At 35.1% G+C, this 20,549-nt stretch overlaps 1 protein-coding gene across 3 annotated transcripts in view; it reads right to left on the bottom strand.

Moving 5' to 3' along the window:
* Positions 1-20,549, bottom strand: part of LOC145242716 (uncharacterized) — an 82,029-nt gene that overhangs the window by 57,877 nt on the left and 3,603 nt on the right. Inside the window, exon 1 of one of the 3 annotated variants that reach the window (XM_080105859.1) lies at positions 10,899-11,258. The exons of 1 other annotated variant lie outside the window; for it this stretch is intronic. The gene's annotated coding sequence lies outside the window, so the exon portion shown is untranslated. Of the gene's footprint in view, positions 1-10,898; positions 11,259-20,549 lie in introns of those variants that run through there. One more of the 3 variants, XM_080105858.1, reaches the window with a different exon arrangement.

Raw genomic sequence — 20,549 nt, 5'->3', positions numbered from 1 at the left:
GAGCCGATCAAGAAAATGAGGGGGCATACCGCCTGGACCTCACAAACGAGGAAGGGGCAGATGGCCTCAAAGTAAACAAAAAAGATCATGCTCCCCAAGAGGCTGACTCCCCAAAATGGGAAGCTGCTCCCGAAAAAGACACTAAAAAGGGAGCCGCCGCCCAAAAATGTGACACTCCCACAAAAGGACTGACCAAGACATCTGGGGAGGCAGGAAGAGTCGCCAATAAACAGGCAGGGGCGACCTCCATAAAAGACCAAAAACGGTCTAACCCCACTAAAGACCCCATACCAACACCAACAAGAGGGTCTGCGTGGGGGAAGACCGTAGAAAAACCTGACAAAGTACAGACAATACATAGAGGGGGCAGATATAAAACCCATACCAGGTGCCTACAAAGCTTTCGATAGGGTCGACCATCGTTTCCTGGCATCTGTCTTAGAGGCCGCCGGTTTTAAACCGGACTTTTGCAAGTGGATTTCCATAATGTATCGACAGCCCATGGCTGTCGTGCAAGTCAACGGAAAGCGCTCGAAACCCTTTGTTATCTCTCGGTCGGTTCGTCAGGGTTGTCCACTGTCGCCCCTGCTTTATGTCCTGGCTTTGGAGCCTCTTCTTCGCAAGCTGAGACATGGGGAGGCAAATTCGGCCCTGCGCGGAATGGCTCTGCCTGGCGGCTCAGCTGCCAAGGTATCCGCGTTCGCCGATGATGTCACGATCTTCGTGTCGGGCTTCGGAGACATTGAGGTCGTGTCGGAGGCACTCACACAGTACGAAAGAATCACGAGGGCCAAGATAAACCGCAACAAGTCGGTAGGACTGCGGTTGGGCGCATGGAGTGGCAACGCAACCGTCCCTGCGCCCTTCAGCTGGACAGATGGCCCGGTCCGGATCCTCGGCGTGTGGTTCGGATTGGGTCTCCAGCTTGACAAGAATTGGTTGGAGGTACGGTCAAAGGTGGAGGCTGCAGTCAATTCGTGGCTTCCTAGGAAACTTTCCTTAAAGGGTAGAGCTGAGGCGTGCGCCACTTACGTCTTTCCTCTCATCCTTTACCAACTGGCCGTACTTCCCCTGCCTGCACAACACCTAAAAGCTCTTGTCGAACTCTTGTCCTCGCTCCTTTGGGACAGAGGAAGACACTGGGTGAGCAGACAGGTCTGTATTCAACGTCCGTGTGAGGGAGGCTTGGGAATGCCGGACTTGAAGTGTCATCGAGATGCTGAGAGGCTGGCCTTCCTGAGCCACTATATGCAGGATGACCAACCGTGGCACCCCGTGGTTACTGCCGCCTTCCCCGACCTCGTTCTCGACCCTTCCATCGAGAGCCGTCGCAGGCCGTGGGGAGAATCTGCCTACATGAAAGAGTGCCGAGCCGCGCTAAAACGACTACCAAGGTCCAGTGACCTTGTGACTGCTACCCGTAGGGAACTCCACAGGGATCTAGTGAAGGGGGCCGATGACGACCCGCTATGCGCGCGTTTGGAGTGGCAGCAGAGTTAGATCCGCTCCACGTGGAGCTGGGCGCCAGGTTCGAGTCATCGGAACAATTCGGAGTTCTCTCTGACCTGGCGATTGGCCCGAAATGCACTTCCACTCAACAACATACAATGCAGTTCCGGGTTTTTGGAGTCGCCTGATTGTCCCCGTTGTGGGACAACGGCCGTAGAAACTACGGATCACGCTTTCTTCGATTGCCGCGAACTCCGCCAGTACTGGTCGTATGTCAGCAGAGTGACGGCTCGCATCGATCCTGAGCATCCTCGCCCAATTACTGTATCCAATGTTGTGGACAACGTGAGGCCGCCGTGGGACCGGGAAAGACAAATGGTCTACGTTACGATCCTGGCCGTGGCGAGAATGGTGATTTGGACGTCGCGTCTGCAAGGTTGCCGAGGGGTGTTGTCTTTTTCTGATCAAGATCTGATCACGTTCTTTAAACACCAACTACGGGTGAAGATCAGATGTGATAGAAGAAGGCTGCATCCCGCGGCATTTGACAGAAGATGGATACATGTGGCAAGTCTGTGTGTACGAAGAGGAGCCAAATTTGAATACGTGTTCCCCGCCTAGGTGTGGAACGCGCAGTTCTGTAAAGTAAAATTAAACAAGTAGTCTCTCAGCTAGCTGAGTGTGTGTTCCATCCCTCCCCGATTAGGAAGCCTCCAAGATCCCCATCCCCTCTTACCTGCAATTTTTGTTTTCACCCCTTCCTCTAAATTTTACCCATCTTGGAGAAAAAGAAATACAAACTAACCTTCATCCCTTACCCACAAAAATTTTCTTTTCTCCATTCACCCCCATCTAGAGGGCATCCCCACCTAGAGACTGACCCGCAGAAGCGAAGTTCCTTTTACAGACCTAGTGGAACGGGCAGTCTATCAACTAGACGGGGTTGGGAGGGTCCTACTAATCACCTTTTGTTTTTTCTTCCCCCGCCCTCGACACAAATGAATTATTGTACCATTTTATTGTTATCTTTTTTGTTTTTACACGTCAATAAAAAATGTTTTAAAAATTGGGAGTTACTAGGACGTCCCCCAATATGAAAGGGTGAATGCGGTATTATGGTGAAAGAAGATACTAGCTGGGAGAAACTTTTGACTTTGTTTAGTTCTGGAGTGACAAATATGACCAACGACCCCCAAAATCCCCCCTTTTGAGTTGGCCATGTGCCTAAATTTTTTGTTCATCGTTAATTTTGACTGTATTTTTTAACATGAATAAAAGATTTAATATCTCAAAGTGTAGTATCTGTTCTTCAGATGCTGCACTTCTATTTCTTGTTCTCTTTCGGTGGAGGAGAAATCCTTCACGACTGAGACAATTTTTATTTTTGTACCTTTTCCCCACGTTAAAAACCGACCCTGGTGTCTAACTCTGTCCCGTGGGGAGGCATAGTAAATAGGTACATGAATGGTCGATTCCCAAAATGTAAAAACATTTTGACTCCCTCCCATCAATTAAAAATTCACCAAAATTCAGGAAAGGAACCAATTCTAATGAAATATTCAGTATTTATTAATAATTAACCCATTATTTATTTTTTTTTTTTTAATAATTTTGTGTAAACAAAAAAAAACACATTTACATTACATTTTATATTTTTACATAATAAAAAAACGCATGAATTTATTTCTTGCTTTTTATTTTTTAAATAATTCATCACAAATTTTAACAATCAAAAATGTTTTTGAATATTTTTTATGTATTATGAAAACAAGGCCCGAAAGTCCATGTTAATGAAATCAATATAATTCGAAGAAAACTTAATTTCTCAAACTAACAATATTATCACTGAATTAAGCATTGTTTATTTAATATTTTCACAAAAAAAATAATATAATTGAAAAAAATATATCAGGGAAAATGTTAAATGTGATAGTCTAATAGTTTTTTTGCGCACACGAACCTGCAAACATTAGTGTGAAACTTTTTTTTTATAACCTTGAAAAATATTGAGGTCCTGGGCCACTAAGAAAAAATAATTTAACAAATGGGATAATTTTTTCTAACGATTAATTTGAGGAAGTATGGATGAACAGAATGAAGCAAAATAAAATGTAAGTTTGTAACTATCGGTACTTGTACAGTTTAATCAAGACATTCAAAAATAAAAATATCGAAAAAAAAAAAAAAGAAAAAAAAAAATTATATTGTATGTATTCGTTTTGGACTGAAGATCTCCAAAAAAAATTTCATTTAATTTGATCGAGTAGTTTTTTTTGTTTTTTTTACAGCGGAAAAACACGTTCTTATGAGAGCGCATTGAAGTCAGCCATTATGGAATTTGTTAAAAACACAGCGGGGAGATAACTCAATGTAAAGCGCCGATACTCCCTCCCATCTTTTATACTAGCTTTTCTTCCTAAAAGTCGAACCTTTTGCTCGGTATCATGACAAATTGTTTTTTCGTTGTAAAAAAAAAAAAAAAAAAAAAAAACTGATAACATTAAGTGAAATATTTTTTTCAGAGAACTTCATTCCATAACGGATACGTGCAATATAACCTTTTTTTCGATATTTTCATTTTTTTAATGTCTCGATTAAACTGTACTATAATTGGGATGCCGTCAGGGCCAGTAGCTTTACTGGAATCAATGTTCTTGATTAGCTTGGCGACCTCATGCACGGATATTTGTATGTTGCATAGCATGTTCTGTGTTATAGGAGGAAATATGGGGAGTTGATGGCCTTTGTCGCATAGGGTAGAATTAGCTGCAAAGTTATTGGCAAATAGTTTGGTATTGTCTGAAGCTGACGAGATGACCTCAGGTCCGTTGATAATGGTTGGGATAGAACGCACACTTCTGTTCAGGATCCTATTTGTTATTTGCCAAAACCGGTGGGAACCAAGCCGCTGATCAGCTACTTTGGATTTAACAGACTGGGCATATAGCTCTCTTGCATTTTTTATTACTCTTTTACAGTGGTTGCTGGCGTTCCTGAAAGCAGCTTTAGTCTCAGTGCATCTATTATGTTGGTAGCTATGGGAAAAGTGATTTCTGTGCTCGATGGCAGTAGCATATTCTGGGGAGAACCATGGCTGGCTGGTAGGTTTTTGTTGGAATTTTTTAGATGGTATGAATCGGTCTATGCCTACAATTAACCATTCGGTCAGGTCTGATACTATAGAGGACACTTCCTTTTTAAACATGGAATGCAGAGGTCGATCAGATATAAATGTACGGAAGCTATCCCAGTCAGCCATGGAATATCGATATATAGTACAGTGGAGGGGTACGTCTGGGGACTTATTACATTTCATTTTTATCTTAACTGATACGACGGAGTGGTCGGAAGATCCTAGAGGAGAAAGAATGGAACATGTTAAAAAAGCTTCAACCAGAACTTGCTCCCATACTTACGAAACTGTTTAAACGTTGCCTTAAGGAGAAGTGCTTTCCGACTCCCTGAAAAACCTCATCAGTATACCCTGTATTTAAGAACTCAGGTGATAAGTCATCTTCCTCTCAGTACAGACGAATAAGTCTCCTGTGTGTCATGAGTAAGTTGCTGGAATCCATATTAAATAGAAAAATAGTCAACCACCTCAGCAGAAATAACCTTCTTAGTGACACGCAATATGGTTTCCGTCTTGCAATATCTACCGCAGATGTGCTAACGGTTATATCTCATAGGATTAGTGAATCTCTCGACAAAGGCTTCCTTTCCAGGGCAATTGCTCTTGACATATCAAAGGCCTTCGATAAAGTATGGCATAAAGCTACAGTATAACTGGAAATATTCTATCATTAAATCATTTCTCTCTGATAGGTTCATAAGAGTAGTTGTTGATGGACAAAAATCAGAGGCTTGCAGTATTAACGCTGGAGTCCCTCAAGGGTCCATCCTGGGCCCAACTCTCTTCCTGATCTACATCAATGACCTCCCTAAACACATACTTAAATCATTCATTGACATCTATGCTGATGACACGACCATCTATGGCAACACATCAAAGGCTGTAAATGACAAAGCTCTCTCTGATTCTCTCTCCTCTGATCTCAAGCGCGTGGTTCAGTGGGGGAAGATGTGGCTGGTTACCTTTAATGCATCCAAAACCAAACTCCTATCTTTACATCATCAACACTCTGATCCCCATCTGGCATCAATTGAAATGGATGGCTTTCATCTAGGAGAAGCCCCATGTTTTGACAAGCTTCTGGGTTTGACCTTTACTTTTGATCTGAAATGGAACACGTACATGAAGTCTGTTGCCAAGGTCGCTGGAAAGATGGTGGGATCCTTCTACCGCTCCAGAAGATATCTCACCACTGATGCAATTCTCTATCTATATAAAAGCCAAGTACGTCCAAGGATGGAATACTGCTGCCATATCTGGGCAGGAGCTGCTAAAAACAGCCTATCCTACCTAAACAGAGTACAAAATAGACTTTGTGGCTTAGTGGGGAATGCCCTTTTCTCTTCCCTGCAACCTTTCTCCCACAGAAGAGACTTGCAAGCCTATCTTTGTTTTATCGTTATTTCCATGGCAGGTGCTCATCTGAACTCCAATCTCTGGTCCCCCCTCGCTAATCTTTTATGAAAAACACCCGTCTAGCTGAATCCACTGTCAAAAACTTTCCCCACTCTTTATCTATGCCTAAATCAAAACATAGATTCTATGTACAAAGCTTCTTTTTTAGAACTGCACGCCTGTGGAACTCTGTTCTGTCTGCCTGCTTCCCACCTGACTACAACTTGGATGTCTTCAAGTCCAGCGTAAACAAATTCCTGATGAACCGCCCCCTTAAGTAAACACTTTATTAAATATCCACACTAACGTACTGTACTTACAATAACCCTTATCCCTGAGTGGCCTCCGGGCCTTGATAAGTGGTGACCACCTTGTAAAAAAAAAAAAAAAAAAAAAACTTTAATAAATACTTTTCATATCTATCTGCGTAAGTATACTTTGATGATTATGTTTCAGTTTGAAGAAATATGGTATAATAAAAGAATATTGTGATAAGTGTTTCAGTGTGAACAGGTATGGTATAATAAATTATGGGGTTTATCTATTTTATTTTTACTTTCATCATATTTTGCTTTGGTTTTGATACCCCAAAATTCGAAGCTATCTCTTTACAACCCTTCCTTTTCATAACCTATCATTCAAATCATATCATATAAATCAGAGTCCATTTTCTGTAGGTTGTTTTTGAACCCTGTCAACGACAGGTACTTTTGCTAATATATATATATATATATATATATATATATATATATATATACATACATATATGAATTTAGGAAAACTCATACCCTTTTGCTAGGTAGGAAAACTGGTCCCTTATTGAATAAATATCGATTGAAAACACGTTTTATGACCGTTCTTGAAGAAGATATTGTCTTTAAAAGAGAATACACATCCCATAATATTTTTTTTTTAATATTTTTACTTGTTTAATGTTGTTTTAAAAAAATTAAATTAATTTTTGTAAGTTTTCGATTTCTACCTAGTTTTGAAAGTTTTTGGTCTTTCAACTTAGTTTAAAGAGTTTATTTAGTTAAAATAAAAAAAAAAAAAGAAGTAATGTCGAGTGTTACTTATGAACAAAAAATGTCCGACATAAGAGGATCACGTCTTAGGATGATAATTGCCCAAAAGTAGAAAATTAAAGAAAATATTAAGGTAGATATAGTTTTAAAACGACCCCTCCCCTCCAAAAGAAAATAAATTTGTATATTTTTAGGTAATAATGCACATCCCATAATATTTAAAAAAATATTTTTACATGTTAATTGTTTTAAAAAAATTAAATTGATTTTTCTAAGTTTTTGTTTTCTACCTAGCGTTGTAAGTTTTTGGCGTTTAAACTTATTTTAAAGAGTTTATTTAGTTAAAAAGAAATAACAAGTAATGTCGCACTCGACATTACTTAGTAAATAATTTTGAACAAAAAATGTCCGAAAATTAAAGAAAATACTGAGGTAGATATAGTTTTAAAACGAGCCTCCTCCACCTCCAAAAGAAAATAAATGTGTACTGCTAGGTGTGTCAGAAATTTCGTGAAAAATAGTGAATAATTCCACCCTGTCTTTCTAAGCTTATAACTCCTCGAAAAATGTAATTCAAGCCCTAATTTTTTTTTTTTTCAATTAAAAGAGCAAGGACCAAGGTTTCATTAAAAAAAAAAAAAAGGTTTTAAACTTCGGATTTTACAGGTAAATTTCTAAAAAACACTACTTTTTTGTTTTAAATTTGAATATATTATTTATTGACCTTTTCTCTTCAATTTGTGATATATAATAATTTGGTGAGTAAATTAATTATTTACTTTTTAATAGACATTTCAAAATGGGAGGCGTGAATTATTCGACCCCCTGTCTTTTCAAGCTTATAACTACTCGAAAAATGTAATTCAAGCCCTAATTTTTTTTTCACTTAAAAGGAGCAAGGACCAAGGTTTCATTAAAAAAACAAAACAAACCAAAAAAACAAAAAAACAACGTGGTTTAAAAAAAAAAGGTTTTAAACTTTGAACTTTACATGTAAATTTCTAAAAAAAAAAAAACACTACTTTTTTGTTTTAAATTTGAATACATTATTTATTGACCTTTTCTCTTCAATTTCTGATACATAAAACTTTGGTGAGTAAATTAATTATTTACTTTTTAATAGACACTTGAAAATCGGGGGGGGGGGGCATGAATTTAAAAACAAACAACGTTTGTCTAAAATATTATATTCGGTTTATTGGAAAGAGCATAAAATTTCACATTGACCCTGAAAATATCGTAAAAATAGAATCAATAGAAATATTTTGATAGATTTTTAAAGTTTAAAAATTGAAAAATATTGAGTTCGTTAAATTCATTATTGTTTTTTAAAAAATAAAAAATATTTCTATTACTTTTAAAACAACTTTAATAATTTATTTTGGAAGTATAATCTATAAAGAAAATAAACAACCCACTTTTAAAAGAGAAATTACGAGTTTTTATTTATATTTTATTCGCAGTTTCGTGATAGGGGTGTCAAAAATTCCTACAAACACTCTGATACACCTAGTGTACTACTGCACAAGTGCCCCCGAAATGACTTTTAAACAATAACCTCCCCCGCCCCATGTTAAGAATGGCTTTCGAAATAATAACGTTATTATTTCAGCGCGGTACCAAAATTACATAAGACTGTTTTCTTTTTTGTTTTGTAATAACACAAGAATTATTTAAACTAAATTAATTCTTCTAAATAAAATAATTGCTTTCTTTGATAATACATGTTTTCTTTCTTTGTTTTTGTTTCGTAATGACACAAAAAGTGTTAAAACAAGAGTATTTTTTAATAAAAATTTGGTTTCGTTTTTCGTATCTTAACTCCGTGATCAAGTTTATTTTTTTTAAGCAAGAGTTAAAAAATAATTTTTAAAAATATTATGGGGTGCATAGTCTCTTTTAAAAACAATATCTCTTTCAAGAACGGTAATAAAATGTGTTTTCAATCGATATTTATTCAATAAGGGACTAGTTTCCCTACCTAGCAAAAAAGGGGGAATTTTTCCGGGTACGGGTTTTCCGGCGACGAGTTTTCCGGGTACCATATATATATATATAAGAACAAGTAGTTAATAAAACATGTTAGAAACACTTTGGAAAAGAGTTAAAAACATTTAATTTTAAAAAGAAAGCACAAAACGTGGATAGTTATATGAATTTAGGAAAACTCGTCCCGGGAAAACTCGTCTCCGGAAAACTCGTCCCCTTTCGCTAGGTAGGAGACGAGTTTTCCCGGCACCTAGTTATATATATGAGGGGGGGGGGTGACTTAGCGAGATAAAAGATCGTTTAAATAAATTCACAAGGATTTAAATTTAAAGTGGTGTGTAATTATTTCTTTAAAAATCATTTTAACAGTGCTATTTATTAAATAGGATTTTCAAGTTGAACCCAAGTTTTGCAATATCTTTTTTGTTGTTGTTTATTAAATTGCTAAGTTAAAGTACAGAATAGTTGCCAAAAACCTGTAACATAAGTGCAATATCGTAAGCGGCACTTGACTGAATGGTTTATTTATTCTCGCTACACCGTAATCACGTGATTAAATTTTTGCAGACGAAAAATTGGGAGACAAAAGTGAAGGGAAGGAGAACCAAAAAATAATCTTTTTTTAATTGTTAGATAAAATAAAAACTTGGCTTCGTTATTTTGCAAAATATTGTGGGAAAATCAACGTGAGGAAAATGCCCCAAACTTAAAAAAACATAAATAAATAAATAAAATAAAAGGTACTTGTACAGTTTAGTACAAGACATTAAAAAATTAAAATATCGAGAAAAAAAAAGGGGGTTATATTGTGTACGTATCAGTTTTGAACTGAAGATCTCCGAAAAAAAAAATTTCATTTAATTTTTGTTATTGTTGTTTTTTTAAAGCGGAAAAACACGTTTTTATGAGAGCGCGTTGAATGTTGGATTTAAAAAAAAAAATTGTTTGAATTTTAGACATGCCAAAGGGAGATAACTCCAGTTAAAGCACTGACACTCCTTCCCCATCTTTAATAATAGCTTTTCTTCCTGAAAATCGAAGATTTTGCTCGGTATCATAACAAATTGTTTTTTCGCTGTAAAAAAAAAACTACTTGATTAAATTAAGTGAATTTTTTTTTTTTCGAAGAACTTAACTTCGTTCCATAACGGATACGTACAATTTAAACTTCTTTTGATATTTTTTAATGTCTTATCTAAACTGATGCATTTTTTTTTTTTTTCAATTTAGAACAGATTACATTTTCCGCCATACTAAAAGAAACCCTCATGGAGAACTATGAAACTATTTTAGGTAAATTTTTACGATGGGATACAGCATATTATAAACACCCCAACCTCCCTATGTTAAGAACGGCTTTTGGAATAAACACCTCAATCTCGAAAGCCGTTCTTAACATATGGGTAGCTTAGGGGTGTTTATTCCGAAAGCCGTTCTTAACAGGGTGGTTGGTTGGGGGTGTTTATACTACGCCTGGGCCGGTCGTAAAAAAATACCCTATTAATATTAAAAGGAGGGGGGTACCTATGCAGAGAAATAATTATTTTGCACAACGCACGTCCTTTTTCTCTCTTTAAATTAATAAATCAACGGTTTTATTTACTACCATCAAGGTTGCCAATTCCGTCAGACTTTTGGAAATCGGCGCAGTTTTCCTTCGCTATCAGTTTAGTGTAAAATAAGTAATTTGTTTTTTTAGAAAAAAAATAAAATCTTGATTTCAATATTACATTTTTTTTTGTTTTATTTTTATGTGTGAATAAAAAAAATACAACTTAGATATTGTGAAAGTTTTAAGAAAGTTTGTTTTTCTTGTTTTCTTATAAATAAATAAGATTTTAAACTTCTAAAAAAAAAATAAATAAAATAAATAATTTAAAAAAAATGGAAAGGGACAAATTACTTACTAATTGAAATTATTCCAGCTCACAAGTTGAACGCACTTGCAGGAGAAAATTTTTAATTACGCAAAAAAAAAAAAGCGGAAGTGCTCTCTTCCAGCAATCGAGTTTTTGTTTTTGTTTTTGTTTTGAAGCCGGCCGTTACAAACTGAAAGTTTTTCTTGTGTGTGTGTGTTTTATCCGGCTCAAATAAAGCTCCATAGTTTAGCATATAAAAATGTTTAAAAATACATGAAATAATAAACTATTATTTTTGGTATTTTTTACGAGAGGACCCAACGTAGTATAAACAACCCCAATCTTGAAAGCTATTCTAAACATGGAGACGTTGTGGGTGTTAATCTGCAAAAACCGTTCTTAACATGAGGAGGTTGTGTGTGTTTATTTCCGGAAGCCGCTCTTAACATGGGTAGGTTGGAGGTGTTTATACTACGCTGGGTACCATCGTCTATATCAGATCAAAGTGTAGTATCTGTTCCGGCAGATGCTGCACTGCACTGCTGCAGTGCTGCACTGCTGCACTTAAGATAATTTGTACCAGTCAATGGAGGGGAAACCCTCTATACTGGGACAATTATTATTTTTGGTAACCAGAGTGCCCCCTTTTTGCCTACTTTTAGGGGAGCTGGTTTTTACCTCACATTAAAAACGGCCTTGTGCCTAATTTGCTCAGTGGGGGAGCAAATAAATACCATCTGTTCTTCAGATGCGATTGCGGCACTTCCATTTCTCGTTGTCTTTCAGTGGAGGAGAAATCCTTCACGACTGAGACAATTTTTATTTTTGTACATTTTCTCCACGTTAAAAAACGACCCTGGTGTCTAACTCTGTCCCATGGAGGGGGGGAGGCATTGTATATATATATATATATATATATATATATATATATATATATATATATATATATATATACTTGTTTATTGTTATATAAGCATGGTCACATCCTGCTGCTACAAATAGCCACTTGTTTCAATCAAACAACAGATATCATCAGGCAGCGACTTGACTATTCAAAAGTTCAATGAATAAACTAGATAAATAAATAAAATAAAATGAGATTATTCATTGAACTTTTGAATAGTCAAGTCGCTGCCTGATGATATCTGTTGTTTGATTGAAACAAGTGGCTATTTGTAGCAGCAGGATGTGACCATGTTTATATAACAATAAACAAGTATTATCAGCTCTTTTTATTGAACACTATCTAACAACCTCGTTGAATTCATTAGTCCATTACTTTTGAATAAAAAAAACCCCGAGTATCCACCACACGGTGCCTGGAAAACTCGTACCCGGAAAAATTCCCCCTTTTTGCTAGGTAGGAAAACTGGTCCCTTATTGAATAAATATCGATTGAAAACACATTTTATTACCGTTCTTGAAGGAGATATTGTTTTTAAAAGAGACTATGCAAAGAGTTAAAAATAATTTTTAAAAATATTATGGGGATGCAAGTCTATGCATCCCATAATATTTTTAAAAATTATTTTTAACTCTTCCTTTAAAAAAAAATTAATCACGGAGTTAAGATACGAAAAACGAACCCAAATATTTATTTAAAAAATACTCTTGTTTTTACACTTTTTGTGTCATTACGAAACAAAAATAAAGAAAGAAAATACGTGTATTCAAAGAAAGCAATTATTTTATTTAGAAAAATTAATTCAGTTTAAATAATTCATGTGTTATTACAAAACAACAAAAAAGAAAACACGGTCTTATGTAATAATAACGTTATTATTTCGAAAGCCATTCTTAACATGGGGAGGGGAGGGTATCGTTTAAAAGTCATTTCAAGGCACTTGTGCAGTACTTAAAATATACAAATTTATTTTCTTTTGGAGATGGGAGAGACTCGTTTTAAAACTATATCTACCTCAGTATTTTCTTTAATTTTCGGACATTTTTTGTTCAAAATTATTTACTAAGTAATATCGAGTGCGACATTACTTGTTATTTCTTTTTAACTAAATAAACTCTTTAAAATAAGTTTAAACACCAAAAACTTACAAACCTAGGTAGAAAACGAAAACTTAGAAAAATCAATTTAATTTTTTTTAAAACAATGAACATGTAAAAATATTTTTAAAAGTATTATAGGATGTGCATTATTACCTAAAAATATACAAATTTATTTTCTTTTGGAGGAGGGGGGTCGTTTTAAAACTATATCTACGTTAATATTTTCTTTAATTTTCTACTTTTGAGCAATTATCCTCCTAAGACGTGATCCTTTTATGTCGGACATTTTTTGTTCATAAGTAACACTCGACATTACATTTTTTTTTTTTTTTTAACTAAATAAACTCTTTAAACTAAGTTGAAAAACCAAAAACTTTCAAAACTAGATAGAAAACGAAAACTTACAAAAATTAATTTAATTTTTTTAAAACAACATTAAACAAGTAAAAATATTTAAAAAAAATATTATGGGATGTGTATTCTCTTTTAAAGACAATATCTTCTTCAAGAACGGTCATAAAATGTGTTTTCAATCGATATTTATTCAATAAGGGACCAGTTTTCCTACCTAGCAAAAGGGTACGAGTTTTCCGGAGACGAGTTTCTTAAATTCATACACACACAACTTATTCGGATTTTTTAAGAAAGTATTCTCTAAAAATATATATATGTTTTAGAGAATACTTTTTTTTAAATCCGAATATGTGTGTGTGTGTGTGTGTATATATATATATATATACGTGTGTATATATATATATATATATATATATATATATATATATATATATATATATATATATATATATATTCATTCTTCTTTCCTGATCTTTCTTAATTACATTTTGTCTCGGCAGCTGTGTCAAATGCATATCTTATTTTTCTTTTATTAATATTATTGGAATTTTTCCCCCTTTTCCTTGTACATATTTGTGAATTATTCCATGGATTTCGGCCTTTCAGATTATTTTGGACAATCTTCCAATTACGTGATTTGCTTGGATTTTACTTGTGTGAATGGAAATTCAATTAACTTTCTTGGATTTATATTTTTGGATTTTACCGTCATTGGATAATTTACCTTTCACCAGACTATCCATTCACGTGTAATCACCTTTTTCTTCACCATATACCTCTGCTTCACTTTTTGTTATCAAGTAAGATCTTTGACTTACTTGCAGTTTCATCAAATACTTTTGTATGCAAAATCCGATGCCGCATTTTGCTAATTCCTACCCTCTGATGAGAAGGAAAATATTTCTGTGAAACTCCGTGGATTAAGGACTATCCACTTATCAAGTGTTTCCTTTCCAGATTAAATATGTTTTTAACTCTTTTTCAAAGTGTTTTTTTAACATGTTTTATTAACTGTTTGCCCTTTATATATATATATATATATATATATATATATATATATATACGAGCAAACAGTTAATAAAACATGTTAAAAACACTTTAAAATGAGTTAAAAGCATATTTAATCTGAAAAGGAAACACTAGATAAGTGGATAGTCCCTAATCCGCAGAGTTTTCATTTTATATATATATATATATATATAAATTTTTGATCATTTTGGACCATTTGGAATTTACCCATCGGATTTGAAATTTTTAATTCGACCATTTTGGATTTTACCATTCTTGGATTTTTTTACTCTTCACCGGACTATCCATTCATGTGAAATCTTTTTATCATTTTTCTTTCACCTCCTATTCCCCTTACCTCACCCTTTTTTTTTTAACCAAGTAAGATCTGTGACTTACTTGTAGTTTCATTAAATACTTTTATATGCAAAATCCGATCCCGCATTTTGCTAATTCCTACCCTCTGATGAGAAGGAGAGTATTTCTTCGAAACTCCGCGGATTAAGGACTATCCATTTATCTTGTGCTTCCTTTTTTAAAATTAAATATGTTTTTAACTCTTTTTCAAGATGTCCTTTAACATGTTTTATTAATCATTTGTTCATATATATATATATATATATATATATATATATATATATAGTAATTTATAAAATATATTGGCGATTAAGCTACACTGAATATTCTGCGTTTCATCCACTTATAGGATTCGTCAGGCTTATGCGCGAATTCTGTGGTTGCTTCTTGTTTTTATATATGTTGAGGATTTCTGGTTAGCCAATCAGCTTTCTAGTATCCACCGCGCCCCTTCCTATCAGCCAATGGGCATGCATTTTATCGAACAAAGGATCTGTTTTAGAGCTAGGTTAGTGGTTTAAGGTAGATCTTTTCCCTCTTTTTTTTTTATATATATATATAAATATACCTATGTGTACACACATACATGCACATATATATACATATATATATATCCATATATGTGTGATCGTTTATGTATATTCATGTTTGTTTAACAGAATTCGCGCATAAGTCTGACGAATCCTATAAGTGGATGAAACGCAGAATATTCAGTGTAGCTTAATTGCCATATATATTTTATAAATTACTAACTAGCTCTACCTACGTATTGAGCACTTTTGAAGTAAATACTTAAAGTTTACACACAAATCTATACTTTCGTATATTGAATTTATGTGAGTAAATGAAGTAGTTATATATATATATATATATATATAAACACTTTATTCAGCTGGGCAAACTTGAGTCCTTGTACCGGAAAAATAACCGGTAAATAAAACGTTGTTTAGTAAATCGTTATTTTTTGGCATTTTTTTTTTTTTTTTTTTGCATTTCCATACACCAAACATGGATATAAATATCATTAAAACATCCGCTGGGTCATAAGCTTCATCTCGGTACCTTACTTGCCTGGGTGGATTGCCTGTAGGCTGAGATAAACCACATCACACACACACAGACAGACATTACGAAAATTTAAAATAAGATATATATAAAAGCAAATAGTTAATAAAACATGTTAAAAACACTTTGAAAAAGAGTTAAAAACAAATTTAATTTGAAAAAGAAACACTAAATAAGTGGATAGTCCTTAATCCGCAGAGTTTCGAAGAAATACTTTCTTTCTCATCAGAGGGTAGGAATTAGCAAAATGGTGGATCGGATTTTGCATGCAAAAGTATTTGATGAAACTGCAAGTAAGTCAATTTTATATATATATATATATATATATATATATATATATATATAAGCTAGTCTTTCTTTTCAGTTTTTAATCATCATGTTAATTGGTGCATATTTAGCCACAATTAAATTTTGTACCCCAAAAAGAATTTTCATATATAAATATATATATATATATATATATATATATATATATATATATATAAAATAAGTATTATAGTTAAGTTTACCAAAATAATCCAAAATGGCAAAATTAAAAGTATATTATAAATATTGAAGAGTTAATATTTATAAAGTAATCTCAACCAGATGTAAAAGCTCGATAAAACCAAATAGGAAATAGAGCTTATAATAAGAACAAGTAGTTAATAAAACATGTTAAAAACACATTGAAAAAGATTTAAAAACATATGAATGGATAGTCTCGTTTTCGGCCATTCACGTGAAATCACCTTTTTCTTCACCATATTCCCTCTCCTTCACTATTTGTTACCAAGATCTATGACTTACTTGTAGTTTCATCAAATACTTTTGCAAGCAAAATCCGATCCCACATTTTGCTAAATCCTACCCTCTGATGAGAAGGAAAGTATTTCTTCGAAACTCCACAGATTAAGGACTATCCTCTTATTTTGTGCTTCCTTTTTAAATTTAAATATGTTTTTAACTTTTAAATTTTATAGCACGCCCCACTCTCCCCAATGGTTTACTTCCACATGTGCAGCTGCCATCACGCAAAGGCAGTACGCATACCACAGATTTAACCAACATAAATCCAGTTCAAACAGACAGAAGTATATAGAAGCCAAAAGTAACTGTAAGACAGAACTAGCGACAGCTAAGAGAGAATTTACTGAAACCACCCAAAAACGCATTGAAGCTCAGAAATTAGGAACCCGTGTCTTCTGGAAAATCTACAACAGTGTAGTAAATAATGGGCAATCAACAATTCACCCACTATCCAACAATCTTGAGGTTGTTTGCTCAGCAACCGAGAAGGCTAACATACTTGCCAGTCAGTTTGCCTTCAACTCCACACTGGACCCTGCTAATCACCCTCTCCCAGACTTTCCTTTGCGGACAGACGCCACACTTGACAATCTGAAAATCACCTCTTCTCAGATGCCTGCTATTATAAAAAATCTTGACACTGCAAAAGCATGTGGACCTGATCTCATCCCAGCTGTGCTATTAAAAAAGTGCTCTGCCGAAGTAGCTCCAATCCTCTCCAAACTTCACAACAAATGCCTTAATGAATCTTGCTTGCCTGCCTGTTGGAAAACTGCTACTGTGGTTACAGTTATCAAGAATTCTGCCGAAAGAACTGACCCAGCTAATTACTGCCCCATTAGCCTCTTCCCACATTTTGCCAAAATATTTGAGTCCATAATTAACCAAGCTCTAGTCCACCACCTTACAGATGCTAAACTTCTTACCAACCAACAATATGGATTTAGGCAAGCCCGTTCCACAGCAGACATTCTAACTGTAATCTCCGAGCGTATATACCATTCACTTGACAAAGAAGGGGAGGGTAGAGCAGTAGCTCTAGATATATCTAAGGCTTTTAACAGGGTATGGCACGAAGGTCTTCTCAGGAAAATCAGATCATAGGGTATCATTGGAAGAATACTTAACATAATTAAATCCTTCTTAGATAAGAGAAAAATCCAGGTTGTCCTCGATGGCCATACATCTAAACAATATGATATAAATGCAGGAGTGCTTCAGGGGTCTATCCTTGGACTTCTATTATTCCTAATATTCATAAATGAACTCCCTGACAAAATTGTCTGTGAGATGGGTATATATGCTGATGACACCACGCTCTATAACAGACATGACATGAAAACAAATGAACACATATCTAAAGAAATGGCAGAAACAATAGAGGATGACTTCCAATCTGTAGTGGAATGGGGACAAAAATGGATGGTTGCATTTAATGCTTCCAAGACTAAACTTGTTTCCTTCAATAACTACAAGAAACCTTCTCTACCACCAATAGCAATGGCTAAAGACTCTTTATCCGAAAGCACATCTTTTAAACTCCTCCGCCTAATGTTCACAGGAAACATGAGTTGGAACAATTACATTGAGAGCATTGCCAGGACCGCTGCGAAAAAGGTAGGTTCTCTCTACTGTGCTAGAAAGCTACTGATGCCTGAAAGTACCTGTACCTCTATAAGGCCACCATTCGCCCATGTATGGAGTATTGCTGTCATATTTGGGCCGATGCATCTGCTACTAGTCTCTCACTCCTAAACAAGGTTCAAAAGAGAGTCGCCAACCTAATAGGTCCTGAACTATCATCCAAGCTTTAGCCTCTGTCCCATCGACGCAATGTAGCATCCCTCTGCCTGTTCTACAAGTACTTTAACGGCGAATGTTCCGACGAACTGCAAGCACTTGTATCCCCTCGACGTAAATACTCCCGACAAACTCGACAAGCAGCAAAATCCCACCCCTTCACAGTTGAGATCCCTAGATGTAAAAGAGCCTTCTACTCCAGTAGTTTCTTCCCCAGAACCGCTAGACTTTGGAACTCCCTGCCAGGTTCCTGCTTCCCCAACTGTACTGACATGCAGAAGTTCAAGTTTAACGTGAACCGACATCTTGCTGCCCAACTAGTACCCCTGTAGCCTGTGTCCCTAATAGTAGCTCCCTACATCAAAGTGGCAACGTGCCTTGTTAGAGGTGAAAATGTAATAAAAAAACAAAAACAAAGAAAAACTCTTTTTCAAAGTGTTTGTTAAAATGTTTTATTAACTACTCGTTCTTATATATATATATATAAGAATATAAATTAAAGACTGTAAAAATATATTTTACATTCATTTATTTTTCGACAGAATACTCCAAAAACATATATTGAAATTTCATTAATCCGTGCAGTTTCAAAGAAATGCGTTCTTCTCATCAGAGGAAAGATGAAAGATAAATATTATAGCGAACCTATCAATTTGGATTAAAAAACCAGATTAAGGACATTTCAATTTACCTTTTTTGAGTATCCTGTTGAACAATAAATTAATGTAAAATATATTTTTACCGTCTTTAACTTTTTTCTTTTATACAACAAGATTTATATTCTATCTTGGTTATATTGTGCTTTTTTATTTGGTGGGAATTACAATATAAATATTAATATTTACTCTAAGTTTACTGAACCTATTGGATTCTAAACTTAATTGTTATTTACTGCTTTATATATATACTAGCATTTCAGCCCGGCTTTGCTCAGGCCCTATGTACTGTTCATAACTTTATATGCACATATATATATATATATATATATTAAAAAGTCTGATTCATGTCCAGGTAAAATTTCAAGTGCTTAGACCTAAAATTGTCGGAAGAGTTTGGTAGAGTCTGCAAAGGTGAACTCTATCATCTTTGACTTCTTGGCAGCCAAATTTTCGGCCAAAAACCGATTAAAAATCTTGCCATATGTCTGAATACCCTTTATATAAAATTTCAAATGTTTCCACCAAAAATTGGCGCAGAGATCAAATTTTTCTTTAACTTTGATCTCAATTTTGACTCCTTAACATTTATTGCTTTGGGTTCAAATTAAAAACTTTGATCCATATCCAAGTAACCTACATCTAAAATTTCAAGTGCTTAGACCCAAAATTGGCGGAGGAGTTTGGTAGAGTTTTTAAAGGAGAATCGTTGAACTTTGACCCCTTGACTGTCAAATTTCTGGCTGAAAACAAATTAAAAAGATTTGCCTCGAAGATGAAGATGGTTGCAGCCAGCCAACTGCGGTTGATAATGAATATTTGAAAGCCTTAATTGAAGCCGATCCTTGCAAAACCACACGAGAAGTTGCTGTTGAAGTCGAGGTCGACTACTCAACAGTCGTTCGCTATTTAAAGCAAATAAGGAAATTAAGAGTTGGATAAATCGTCGCCGCATGAATTAAACAATAATAAAAAAAAAAATCGTTGTTTTGAGGTGTCTTCTACACTTCTTCTGCGCAACAAAAACAACCCATTTCTCAAGCGGACTGTGACATGTGATGAGAAGTGGATCCTCTACGACAACCGGCGATGTTTGGCACAGTGGTTGGATGATGCCACAGAAGCTCCACAACACTCCCTGAAGCCGAAATTGCACAAACAAAAAGGTCATAGTGACCGTTTGGTGGTTTGTGGCCAGTCTGATCCATCACAGTTTCTTGAATCCAGGCGAAACGATTATGGCAGAGAAGTACTGTTGACAAATTGATGAAATGCACGAGAAGCTCCAACATATGTGCCCAAGATTAATCAATATGAAGAGATCACATGCTGCTCAACTGACCCTGCAGAAGCTGAATGAATTGAGCTACGAGACTGCCTCATCCGCCATATTCATCCGACCTTTCACCCACTGATTATCACTTTTTAAAGCACCTCAACAACTTTCTGCGCCAAAAAATGCTTCAAAAGCCAAGATGATGCCGAATGGCCTTCAATAACTTCATCGCTTCCAGAACTCTGAATCTCTATGCTAATGGGATAAACTTGTTTCTCTTTGGTAAAAATGTGTCGATTCTAATGGTTCTTATTTTGATTAATGAAGTTTTTTATGAAAGGATCTTTTGACGTTGGACATCAAAAACCAACATTTTCTTTTTTGCACCAA

Source organism: Euprymna scolopes, chromosome 21 (assembly GCF_053919585.1).
Source record: "Euprymna scolopes isolate OS-2025 chromosome 21, ASM5391958v1, whole genome shotgun sequence".
In the NCBI taxonomy this organism is placed as follows: Eukaryota; Metazoa; Mollusca; class Cephalopoda; order Sepiida; family Sepiolidae; genus Euprymna; species Euprymna scolopes.
The sequence above is the reverse complement of the archived record's forward strand: the minus strand, read 5'-3'. Positions and strand labels throughout refer to the sequence as shown.